At 45.6% G+C, this 13,498-nt stretch overlaps 1 protein-coding gene across 1 annotated transcript in view; it reads left to right on the top strand.

Annotated features, from left to right (window-relative positions):
• The window catches only part of trim55a (tripartite motif containing 55a), a 121,080-nt gene that overhangs the window by 90,702 nt on the left and 16,880 nt on the right, over nt 1-13,498 (top strand). The window lies entirely within an intron of this gene.

The raw sequence follows: 13,498 nt of genomic DNA, 5'->3' as shown, positions 1-13,498 counted from the left end.
AAAATTTAGAATGAACACTCAAGTCAAAAGCATATGCACAATTTAAGGTTCTACCGGATATACAGGTGTGCATAGCAATGATGTCGTACAATTAGCAACATTTCCCACATGGTGGGAAATATGGGACGAGAAAGTCCCAACTCAAGTCCTGTCAAATTATTCCTTTTAAAGAGTTTAGTGTCCTGGAGCAGCCCAAGCCTGCTGTTCTGCCAGCATTGTCTTGCTGGATAAACAATACTTATAGAGCACAAGGTCTTGGTCCCGATTTCCGTTCCCTGCCTTCTTGCCCAGAGTAGACATGCTACTTGATCAGAGTGTGGAACTCAATATGATTTAATATAAACTAAGGTTATATGCTTGTATTTTAGTTACCTGCCTTGGTACTTTGATTGGTCTGTTAGTAATTATTTAAATTTGTAATATATATGTGAAACTTAGTTTTGATCTCACTTTTACAAAGTAACTGTAAGATAATTCAGAGCAAGTGACTATTAATTTCTAGCTGCAATTTTCACAATTTTTATTACCACAGTAAGAAATCCCACTATGTCAGTGGTTCAGTGGCAACCCACTAAATACGACCCAGAATGATCCTAGGGCAATCCCATACCTGTGTTGAGTTAGCTGACATCAATGGGACAGGCATTGGGGGATACAGTTGGTCCTTCGAGTCCCTCGGCTAAGGAGGGAAAGTTAGATGGAATCTGCCTTCCTAACTGGAGTGATCTAGCTGGAAAGTACACATGCATGGGCGTTGGATGCAGTTTGGGCTCAGCTATCATAGCTTCCCTCTGCAAAATAGAATAACTTCCCATAAGTCTGGACTTTCCTCTCTGATGGGATCACTATGATGGAATAGACTTTCTGATCATCTGACTGTCCCAATGTTGACTCTGCCAAATTTACCAAGTTTCATTTACATATTATAGGGTTTATCAACTCTATTTGGGAGCTCACCATTATGGGATGGGAAATAGTTGTAATTTCTTTAAAATATTTGAGGAATCTGTAGTTGTTTTAAGAATGGTTGAAAAAGACGTTGACGAGTTTGCATCAATTGTAAAGGCATCAACTGTAATTTTCTTGGATAATAAGAAACACTGGTCCATGTGATCTGGTGACCCTTGACCTGGAAGCAGCACCAAACAGGAAGGAAGTTAACTAAAAAGCTGTTTGACCAAACACAGAGAAGACTGACAAAAAAGCTACTGTTGCAAAGAACAAAGGAGACCTATGCAGAGGGGAGAACAGAGAAGGTACATTCACAACCCAGAACGAGAAAACAGTAGAAACTTGGAAACAAGAATATTGGTCTGAACTGATCTTGTATACCTTAAAATGGCACACCAGTAAAAACTCCAAAATAAGAGTATAGGTCCAAACTGTTTTTTCCCGCTGAGTCCATGTGGATATCAACTACATAGTTGGGACTAAGAAAGAGGTTCTGCTGAGGGAGTATGAGCAGCTAGGGGCTAAATTAAAAAGTAGAATCACACAGTTAATAATCTCTAGATTACTAACTAGACCACGAGCAAATTGGCATAGGATAAATAAGATCAGAGAGTTGAATATGTGGTTCAAAGAATGGTGTGGGAGAAATGGGTTTCAATTCATGAGGCACAGGCACCAGTGCTGGGCAAGAGAAAGATGTACCACTGGGACTTCCTTTCACCTGAACCATGTTGGGGCCAATAACCTGTCAAATCATATAAGTAGGGCTGCAGAGAGGGCTTTAAACTAAATAGTTAGGTTCATTTTTTTTATTCGTTCATGGGACGTGGGCATTGCTGGCTAGGCCAGCATTTATTGCCCACCCCTAATTGCCCTTGAGAAGATGGTGCTGAGCTGCCTTCTTGAACCGCTGCAGCCTATGTGAGGGGAAATTTGGAAAGTTAAAGTGAAAGGACAAGGCAGTAGTGCAGGATAATGTTATGGGTAGTGATAACCGCAGTTTAACAGGAAGGGACAGAGTGTACAAACATAACAGTGCACCAGCAAATAAGGTCAGAATAGGCAGAATTAAAGACTCCTTATCTGAATACGTGTAGCATTCATAACAAGATGGATGAATTGATAGCAAATGGAAATAAATGAGGATGATATGGCAGCCATTACAGAGGCATGGTTGCAAGGTGACCAAGACTGGGACCAGAATATTCAAAGGTATTTGACATTTAGAAGGATGGGAAGAAAGGAAAAGGAGGTGGGGTAGCTCTGTTAATACAAGATGAGATCAGTACAATAGTGAGAAATTATCTTGGTTCAGAAGATCAAGATGTAGAATCTGGATGGAGATAATGAATACCAAAGGAAAACATTACTAGTGGAAGTAGTTTAAAGGCCTCTAACGGTTGCTACATAATAATGGGAGATTTTAACCCTTGTTCCGATTAGATGAATCAAATTGGCAAATTTAGCTTGGAGCTTGAGTTCATAGAGCATTTGGGACAATTTTCTAGAACAGTACATTCTAGAATCAACCAGGGAGCTGGCTATTTTAGACCCAGTAATATGTAATTAGACAGGATTAATTAATGACCTCATAGGAAAGGATTCTCTAGGCGAGAGTAATCATAACATGGTAAAATTTCACATTCGGTTTGAAGGTCAGAATGTGGGTCTGAAACTAATGCCTTAAACTTAAATAAAGGCATTTAGAAGGTATAAATATAGAATTGATTAATGTGGACTGGGAAAATAAATTAAAAGGTAAAACAGTAGAGATGCAGTGGCAGACATTTAAGGATACATTTTGTAACTCTCAATATATATTCCAGTGAGAAAGGAAGACTCTAGAAGAAGGATGCACCATCCGTGGGTAACTAAGGGAGCTAAGGATGGTATCAGATTGAAGGGAAAGATGTACAATGCTGCAATGGGTCGTGGTAGGCCAGAAGATTGGGAAAAGTTTAGAAACCAGCCAAGGGTGACTAAAAGAAAGAGAGGAAACTAAAGTATGAGAGAAAACTAGCAAGAAATATAACAACAGATATTAAGAGTTTCTACAATTATGTAAAAAAGAAGAGTAGGTAAAGTGAGCATTGGTACATTAAAGGGTAACACTGGGGGCTAATAATTAGAAACAAGGGAATGGCAGAGATTTTGGACAAGTATTTTATGTCCGCCTTCAGAGTAGAAGACACAAAAAAAACATCCCAAGATTAGAAGAAAATCAAGAGACAAAAAGGAGGAACTTAAGATAATCACGGCTGCTGGAGAAAAAGTGCTGGGAAAGCTAATGGGACCAAAGGCTGACAAGTTCCCAGCATCTGATGGCCTGCATCCTAGGGTCTTATAAGAAGTGACTGCAGAGAGAGTACATGTAGTGGTTGTGATCTTCTAAAATTCCTGAGATTCAGTAAAGGACCCAGAGGATGGAAAACCACAGATGTAACACCTCTGTTCAAGAAAAGAGGGAGGCAGAAAGTAGGAACTATAGGCTAGTTAGCCTATTGTCTATCATTGGGAAAATGCTGCCATGACCCCCCCTTGCACTGTAGCCCTTATCCCGAGGTTTCCTTCCCCAATTGGCACTGTCGCCCTTGCCCCACCACCACAAGCCAGCCATGGCAAAGCCGATGTGGAGTCATGCCTGTGGTCCCCACAGAATCCACAGAGCCACTTCCTTGAATTGGGATCATTGTGAGTGCTGCGCAAAGTTCTGTACGCTCACCTCCGAGTCCCCCTCGAAATTCAGGTCATCAGGTGCACGCCTTTTAAAGGTAGTTGTAAATCACGCCTTCATAAAATCACACTGACGTGGGCTTTAAATTTGACTGGGGGGGGGGGGGGGGGGGGGCGGCGGTGGGGTGGGGGGGGGGGGGGTGTTGGGGGGGTGATTCAAGCATGTGGCCACAATAATGGATGCATTTCCCAATGTTTGACTGCGGGAAACATGGCCTGCCATTGATGGAGGGAGGGGACAATCGCTTCCTGGATTCACATCACCAGGAAATGCGCTTAGGGTCTTCTCGTGAGATTTCCCGATCCTGCCACCAAGCCCACCCACCACGATTGAGCACTGAATATCCTTGTGGGACGTTCGACGGTGGAAAACGCAGCCTGTCATTGACGGGGGGAGGGGACAATCGCTTCCTGGATTTAAAAGCGGACTGTTATTTAAATGGGGAGAGATTGCAGAATGCTGCAGTTCAGAGGGACCTGGGTGTCCTTGTACATGAGTCACAAAAAGTTATCATGCAGGAACAGCAAGTAATTAGGAAGGCAACTGAAACGTTGGCCTTTATTGCAAAGGGAATGAAATATAAAGCTAGGGTGAGACTTCACTTAGAGCACTGTATACAGTACTCCTTACTTAAGGAGCGATATACTTGCATTGGAAGCAATTCAGAGAAGGTTCATCAGGCTGATTCCTGGGATGAAGGGGTTGTCTTATGAAGAAACGTTGAGCAAATTGGGCCTATACTCATTGGACTTTGGAAGAATGAGAGCTGATCTTATTACAACAAATAGGCTTGGATTTTTATAATGGTGAGGTTTCTCTTCCCGCCATTCGAGGAGTCAGTGACAAACACATCCCTACCAATACTGGCTAGCCTACAGCCATTTAAAGCTCCTACAAGCACTAATTGACTGACTATAGGACTTCCACCCTCACTCTGGAGAAAGTCCTGTCTCATAGAGCTGCTGGCCAATCTTGTTGGTCAGCCATTTCTAGCCCCAGCAGTGCCAGAGTTGCAGTGGATAGGACTGGGACTGCAATCAGTCCTCAGTGTCTAAGTCCCGGGAGTCCAGGACCAAATAAATTGTGGGCTCTCAGTGAGGAGGGGTGGTGAGGCTTGGGGAGGGCTGGTGGGCAGAGGGGTGTGGGTGGGGTGTTGTTGGAGAGATCAGGGGGTGAGGGGGCGCCTGCAGGTGCCAGGCCTTGTGTGGAGGTGGGAAGGGCAGCCAATGTTGAAAGGAGGTTGTTGATGGAAGCGCTCCCCCTCCTCCCTGCCCGAGGCCTGGGCTGGGTCATTTTCTGAGTTAAACCTGCCCCTGAACTCCTCTCGCCAGCCTGAAAATTTAGGCTGGGCAGAAACGGTCGTTAGATGGTCATTAAGGCCTCTTAAGGGCCTCATTTGGGGCAAGGGCGGGTGGGCTGGTCTAGGCCTTGCCTGTGCCTCAGTAATATTACGGAGAGATCGGGGCAGGCAGGAGTCTAGTGGGAAGGAATTGTACAAGCTCCTGCCCGACCACCCACTGCCTAAACCTGCTGACAGGGGAACATAAAATTCTTCCCATTAGATTCTGAAGGGGCTTGATAGGGTCAATGCTGAGAGGACACTCCCCCTCATGGGGGAATCTAGAACTAGGGGGTACAGTTTCAAAATAAGGGCGTGCCCATTTAAAATGGATATGAGCAGGGATTTCTGCTTTCAAAGGACCGTTATTATTTGGAACCCTCTTCCACAGACAGCAGTGGATGTCATTGAATATATTTACTGCTGAGTGAGACAGATTTTTGATCTACAAGGGAGTAAAGGGTCTTGGGGTGATGGGGGTGGGGGGTGGGGGGTGGGGGATGGGGGCGTGCAGGCAGGAAAGTGGATTAAAGCCACAATCAGATCAACCATAATCTTATTAAATGGTGGAGCAGACTTGAGATGCTGAATGGCCTATTCCTGCCCCTGTTACTTATGATATCACGATCCATCCAAACATTTGTCTTGCTGGACCAAGGAGAATGAATACAGTTGGCTACCTTAAAATAAAAGAGTTTTATTAACTTCCAGAAGAATGAGCATTCACTTTTATGATTTGGTACTGCTGGTTTTGAAAGTGTGAAAGCTTTTTCTATTGCTTTAGATGATAGACTTGATCACAAATGGCCATATGGCCACAATCTAAAATTCCTGGGATATAAACAGAAAATGCTGGAAATATTCAACAGGCCTTCCAGAATCTGTGGAGAGAGAAACAAAGGGCTGGATTTTTAAACCGGTCAGAGTCCAGATCAGAGGCAGGGTTGGGGGAGTGGGGGGAGTGGGCATGCAATTTGGCACGCCCAGCCTCTGTACCAGATCCCTGCCACGATCTGAACCCTGAGTGATTTTGAAAGAGGTCAACTTGGGGTTGGAAGAGCTACTTTCTGGCAAGTAGTGGGTAGTCAATTGAAGCCAATTAGAATGAATTAAGGGGCCTCTTAAGGCCTGTTCCCATGCTAACTGGAACTTCCAGTCAACAATGAGGCATTAAAATTTTGCCCAGCATGACCGGGCGCTGCAATTTCAGAGTGGCAGGATTCTCTGAAGTCCAAAGAGCTTGGTGAAAGGCCACAGGCCTGAAACATTAACTCTGGGCTGAATTTTTAATCATGGGTCAGGAAACAGGAATGGGTCAGGAGGCGTTAGTGGTGATCTTTCAGGAATCACTCGCGTCAGGGAGGGTCCCAGAGGACTGGAAAATCGCTAATGTAACCCCCCTGTTTAAGAAGGGGGTGAGGCAAAAGACAGGAAATTACAGGCCGATTAGCCTGACCTCGGTCATTGGTAAGATTTTAGAGTCCATTATTAAGGGTGAGATTTCAGAATACTTGGAAGTGCATGGTAAAATTGGGCAAAGTCAGCATGGTTTCATCAAGGGGAGGTCATGCCTGACAAATCTGTTAGAATTCTTTGAGGAGGTAACAAGTAGGTTAGACAAAGGAGAGCCAATGGATGTTATCTATTTGGACTTCCAGAAGGCCTTTGACAAGGTGCCGCACAGAAGGCTGCTCGGTACGATAGGAGCCCATGGTGTTAGAGGCAAGGTATTAGCATGGATAGAAGATTGGCTGTCTGGCAGGAGGCAGAGAGTGGGGATAAGGGGGTCCTTCTCAGGATGGCAGCTGGTGACTAGTGGAGTTACGCAGGGGTCAGTGTTGGGACCACAACTTTTCACTTTATACATTAATGATCTAGTTGAAGGAACTGAGGACATCCTGGCTAAGTTTGCAGATGATACAAAGATAGGTGGAGAGACAGTTAGTACTGAGGAGGCGGGGAGGCTGCAGAAGGATTTGGACAGGTTAGGAGAATGGGCAAAGAATTGGCAGAAGGAAAACAACGTGGGGAAGTGTGAGGTCATGCACTTTGGTAGGAAGAATAGAGGCATGGACTATTTTCTAAATGGGGAGAGAATTCAGAAACCTGGAGTGCAAAGGGACTTGGGAGTCCTAGTCCAGGATTCTCTTAAGGTTAACTTGCAGGTTGAGTCGGTAGTTAGGAAGGCAAATGCAATGTTGGCATTTATTTCGAGAGGACTAGAATATAAAAGCAGGGATAAGCTGCTGAGGCTTTATAAGGCTCTGGTCAGACCACATTTAGAATATTGTGAGCAATTTTGGGCCCTGTATCTCAGGAAGGATGTGCTGGCCCTGGAGAGGGTCCAGAGGAGGTTCACGAGAATGATCCCAGGAATGAAAGGCTTAACATATGAGGAACGTTTGAGGACTCTGGGTCTATACTCGATGGAATTTAGAAGGATGAGGGGGGATCTGATTGAAACTTACAGAATACTGAAAGGCCTGGATAGAGTGGACGTGGGGAAGATGTTTCCATTAGTAGGAGAGACTAGGACCCGAGGGCACAGCCTCAGAGTAAAGGGAAGACCTTTTAGAACAGAGATGAGGAGAAACTTCTTTAGCCAGAGAGTGGTGAATCTATGGAATTCATTGCCACAGAAGGCTGTGGAGGCCAGTTCATTGAGTGTGTTTAAGACCGAGATAGATAGGTTCTTGATTGGTAAGGGGATCAAAGGTTATGGGGAGAAGGCAGGAGAATGGGGTTGAGAAACTTATCAGCCATGATTGAATGGCGGAGCAGTCTCGATGTGCCGATTGGCCTAATTTCTGCTCCTATGTCTTATGGTCTTATGGTAACAGAAACCAGGACCAGGTTGATATGGTGGGCTCGGGGCCGGAAAGGGGGCGTGGCACAATGGATCAATGAAGGAGCACCCCCACTCCCTCCACAACACCACAACATGAATGGTAGCTGGCCATCCCCTGGAGGAGTTGCCCCTCTGGGATCATGGCCAAGGAGACATTTAAAAAACAAAATGACTTACTGGCATTTATCCCTCGCTCTCTGCACCCTCACATTCGCAGCTCCCACCTCAGCAGATGGGAATGCCAATCTCTGAACGCTGGAGGACCCCCATTGGCCTTCCAGCATCCGGAGCCTGCATGCTGTCCCTGATTGGATGGCAAGACCACTCCCCGGCCTTTAATTGGTTGGAATATTGGAAATTGTGATGGGCGTGTTTAAAGCATGTTGTGAGGGATGAGAACCCAGAACCCAAAACCAACCACCATTTCTGTTTCCTGACCCCTGATTAAAAATTCAGCCCAGAGTTAATGTTTCAGGCCTGTGGCCGTTAACCAGGCTCTTTGGACTTCAGAAAATCCTGCCACTCTGAAATTGCAACGCCCGGTCATGCTGGGCCAAATTTTAACTCTTTTAAAATACACCCAATTACACAGCATTAAAATTGGGCTCACTGTCTCAGGTTGTCTGTAGAAAACATAACAAACTGACAAACAATGCATCTATCACCCGCTTTATACAAATGCGCACAATGGCTAATGGTACAGATGCTTTGGCACCACCAATTGGTTTTCAATCAGTTTTCATCCTCGCCTGCTCTGAAAATCAAGCTGTAAATATACTTTTAATTTCATGGAAGTAGTGTGTGCTCACTTCTCAGCTACTGAGAACATTGGAATCTGCTTCATATGTCAGTTTTTAATCAGCAAACATTGAGCAAGCCCACCTCCCTTCAGAGCATGCCTCAAGTACTACTGCTAATGGAAACTCCAGGATAACCATGGAGGGTTGGCAACACTAAGAGGCAGAGACTGACATCTGAAGATAAAGGGCTCGAGTCTATTAATTGCAAGATTTGGGGAGGGCATGAAGGGGAGCAGTGCTCAGTCTCGGTGCATTAGTAACCACAACTGTGTTGGAGCTGCACTGAAAGCAGAAAGGAGGGGAAAAATAAATCATAGAAAAGGAAAAGAAAGAACCTAGGGTGGCATTTTAGGGCTGGTGGTGAAAGGAGATGGAATAGGTAGGGAGAGTGTCAGCATGAACTATGGCTGACAGGTAGCATGGAAGTAGTAAAATATGGATTGGGACATAGAAGGATGACAAAATCACCAGCTTAATCTGGATCATAAAAGGAACAGAGTGCCAGCTTGAATTGAATTGAAGGAAAACAGTGTCGGTGTGAACTGGGATGGTTGAAACATGATTCTCCGTGAAAGAGTGGGTAAGTTTTTTTTTATTCTTTCACAGGATGTGGGCATTGCTGGCTTGGCGAATATTGAGTGCCTAGCCCTAACTGCCCTTGAGAAGGCGGTGGTGAGCTGCCTTCTTGAACTGCTGCAGTCCATGTGCTTAGGTACACCCACAGTGCTGTTAGGGAAGGAGTTTCAGGACTTTGACCCAGTGATAGTAAAGGAACAGTGATATATTTCCAAGTCAGGATGGTGAGTGGCTTGGAGGAGAGCTTGCAAGTGGTGGTGTTTCCATGCATCTGCTGCCCTTGTCCTTCTAGGTGCTAGAGTTCATGGGCTTGGAAGGTGCTGCAGAAGAAGCCTGGGTGAGTTGCTGCAGTTCATCTTGTAGATGGTACATACTGTTGCTACGGTGTGTCGATGGTGGAGGGAGTGAATGTTTGTGGATGGGGTGCCAATCAAGTGGACTGCTTTCTCCTGGATGGTGTAAAACTTCTTGAGTGTTGTTGGGGTTGCACTCATCCAGGCAAGTGGAAAGTATTCCATCACACTCCTGCCTTGCGCCTTGTAGATGGCGGACAGGCTTTTGGGAGTCAGGAAGTGAGTTACTCACTGCAGAATTCCCCACCTCTGACCTGCTCTTGTAGCCACAGCATTTATATGGCTGATCCAGTTCAGTTTCTGGTCAATGGTAACCCCAAGATGTTGATAGTGGGGGATTCAGCAATGGTAATGCCATTGAATGTCAAGGGACGATGGTTAGATTCTCTTTTGTTGGAGATGGTCATTGCCTGGCACTTTTGTGGCACAAATGTAACTTGCCACTTGTCAGCCCAAGCCTGGATACACCAAGTCTAGCTGCACATGGGCATGGACTGCTTCAGTATCTGAGGAGTCGCGAATGGTGCTGACTATCGTGCAATCATCAGCGAATATGCCCACTTCTTACCTTATGATGGGTGGAAGGTCATTGATGAAGCAGCTGAAGATGGTTGGGCCTAGGACACTACCCTGAGGAACTCCTCCAATGATGTCCTGGGACTGAGATGACGGACCTCCAGCAGCCACAACCATCTTCCTCTGTGCTAGGTATGACTAGGTGACAGTTTTGCGAGGGTTCCTTGATGTCACACTTGGTCAAATGCTGCCTTGATGTCTAAAGCAATCACTCTCACCTCACCTCTTGAATCCAGCTCTTTTGTCCATATTTAGGCTAAGGCTGTAATGAGGTCAGGAGCTGAGTGGCCCTGGTGGAACCCAAACTGAGCATCAGTGAGCGGGTTATTTCTGAACAAGTGCCACTTGATAGCACTGTCGATCCCCTTCCATCACTTTACTGATGATCAGGAGTTGACTGATGGGGTGGTAATTGGCCGGTTTAAATTAGTCCTGCTGTTTGTGGACAGGACATACCTGGGCAATTTTCCACAAAGTCAGGTAGATGCCAGTGTTGTAGCTGACTACAACAACTTGGCTAGGGACACAACTAGTTCTGGAGCACAAGTCTTCAGTACTATTGCCAGAATGTTGCCAGGGCCCATAGCCTTTGCAGTATCCAGTGCCATCAGCCATTTCTTGATATCATATGACTACCACCCTGCCACCCAATTACACCCCCCCAACTAGACATGACTACCCCCACCCCCAATGACCTGGATCCCTCGGCTACCTGACTAACTCCCAACCAGACTTGACAAACCCCCCGACCACCTGACTACCACCCCAGACCAGACCCAACTACCAACCTGACCATTCGACAACCCCCAACCATCTAATTAGCCCCCAACCAGACCCGATTTCCCCCATGTCTCAACTTATCATTCTTTCCACCTCACCCATCTCACTCACCTCACCCCCTATCCACCTCACCCACTCACTCATCTACCCACCTCCCTCACCTACCCACACCATCCACCTACCCACCTCACCCACTCACCCACATACCAACCTCACCTCCTCAGTCACCTACCCATTCACTCATTCATCCATTCACTAACCCAGTGCAAGATTTGGACCTGAATTTTCCCCTCGTCGGGTGCGCGCGATTGGCGGGCCCGGGAGCGGTCGGGAAACGGCCCCCCAACCACAGTCAACCCCCCCACTTCAATTTCACATGGGCTGGCCAATTACCGGCCAGCCAGCGTGAAACACATACTGAAAAGCTCAGCGCTGCCAGGGTGGGGGCGGGAAGAGGGCGGGTGACGACATCACCGCGGGTGCTGGCGAATGCTTCCAGTGAGCTACCTAAAGGCAGACAGCTGCCTCAGGGAGCTGCAGAGCTCTGAATAATAAAATGAAGCATGAAAAAGCTGTAAAAAATGTCCATGCAGCGCTATCAAGCACCTGAAAGCATACCTCATAAAAATGCTGTCCCCAGGCATTTCTTTTTATTTTACTTCCTAATGGAGATTTCATCCCACCCTGAGGGATTCATCAAAAACATAAATGCCACCTGGTCGACTGGCCCATCTGCCAACCATAAGGTTGGATGGGCCACGAAAAATCGTGTTCAATTGTGCCGTTAATGGGCTGAATTCCCTTTTAATTGTCAGCAGGAGCTCTTCCCACTGCCGTACGCACCTACCGGGCGAAATGTGATGTCGGGATATTCGCCCAGCATCATTTCGTGCAATTTTACACCCGATCAGGTTGTGCGTGTGCCCACCTGCGGAACATAAAATTCTGCCCTTGGACCTTTAAAAACTTACCTGAAGCTATTTGTTGTGAAAAGGGGGCATTTCCCCCCCTTTTCCAAATCTTCTTGCATCCAACCAATCTTCTCCACGAATGGCTGAGCAGACCATTCAATGCTTCAGACGGAATCAGAAGACATGGTTGAAAAATCGTTAAAGTGTCAGGTCGCAAAAATCTTCATGGGCAGCAAGAGTGTGAACATAAGGACATAAGGAATAGGAGCAGGAGTAGGCCATTCGGCCCCTCAAACCTGCCCCACCATTCAATAAGATCATGGCTGATATGCTCCAGGCCTCAACTCCTCTTTCGTGCCAGCTCCTCATAGCCCTCAACATCCTGATATTTCAAAAATCTATCTACCTCCTCTTTAAATACTTTGTGATCTAACCCCCACAACTCTCTGGAGTAGAGAATTCCAGACATTCACTATCCTCTGAAAGAAGAAATTCCTTCGCATCTCAGTTTTAAATGAGTGTCCCCTTATTCTGTAACTATGTCCCCTATTTCGAGATTCCTCCACTAGTGAAAACATCTTCTTAACACCTACCCTGTCAAGCCCCCTCAGAATCTTGTACGTTTCAATAAGATCACCCCTCATTCTTCTAAGCTCCAATGAATAAAGGCCCAATCTGTTTAACCGTTCTTGATAAGTCAACCCCTTCATCCCAGGAATCAGTCTAGTGAATGTCCTTTGAACTGCCTCCAATGCCAGTATATCCTTTCTTAAATACGGGGACAAAACTGTACACAGCACTCCAGGTGCTGCCTCACCAACACCCTGTACGGTTGTAACAAGACTTCCCCATTTTTTAACTCCAACCTACCTCCTAGCAATATAGGCCAAAATTCCATTTGCCTTCTTAATTTCTTTCTGCACCTGCATGCTAACTTTTTGTGTTTCATGCACAAGAATACCCAGATCCCTCTGTGCTGCACTTTTTTGGAGTCTCTCTCCATTTAAATATTAGTCTGCCTTTTGATTCTTCCTACCAAAGTGCATGACCTCACATTCTCCTATATTAAACTCCATCTGCCAAGTTTTTGCCCAATCACTCAACCTATCTATATCCCTTGCAGATTTCTTATGTCCTCACCATAACATACCGTCCCATCTATTTTTATATTGTCAGCAAATTTGGATACATTACACTCTGACCCCTCCTCCAAGATAGACATAGATAGTAAATAATTGAAGCCCTAGAGCTGATCCTTGTGGCACTCCACTCGTTACGTCTTTCCAACCTGAAAAAGACCTATTAATCCTGACTCTATGTCTCTTGTGTGTTAACCAATCCTCAGTCCATGCTAATGCGTTACCTCCAATACCATGATCTCCTATCTTGTGCAATGACCTTTTATGTGGCACCTTATTGAATGCCTTCTGGAAATCCAAACACACTACATCTACCAGTTCCCCTTTATCCATTCTGCTTGTTAAATCCTCAAAAAATTCTAGCAAATTTGTCAAGCATGATTTCCTTTTCACAAAACCATGTTGACTCTGTTTGATTGCGTTAAGCTTTTCTAAATGTCCTGCTATTTCTTCCTTAATAATGGACTCTAATGTGCTCAGCGTCCACACTG

The sequence above is a fragment of the Cetorhinus maximus genome, chromosome 4 (genome assembly GCF_964194155.1).
Source record: "Cetorhinus maximus chromosome 4, sCetMax3.hap1.1, whole genome shotgun sequence".
Taxonomy (NCBI): Eukaryota; Metazoa; Chordata; class Chondrichthyes; order Lamniformes; family Cetorhinidae; genus Cetorhinus; species Cetorhinus maximus.
Note: the sequence above shows the minus strand (reverse complement) of the source record. Positions and strands in the feature narration are given on the sequence as shown.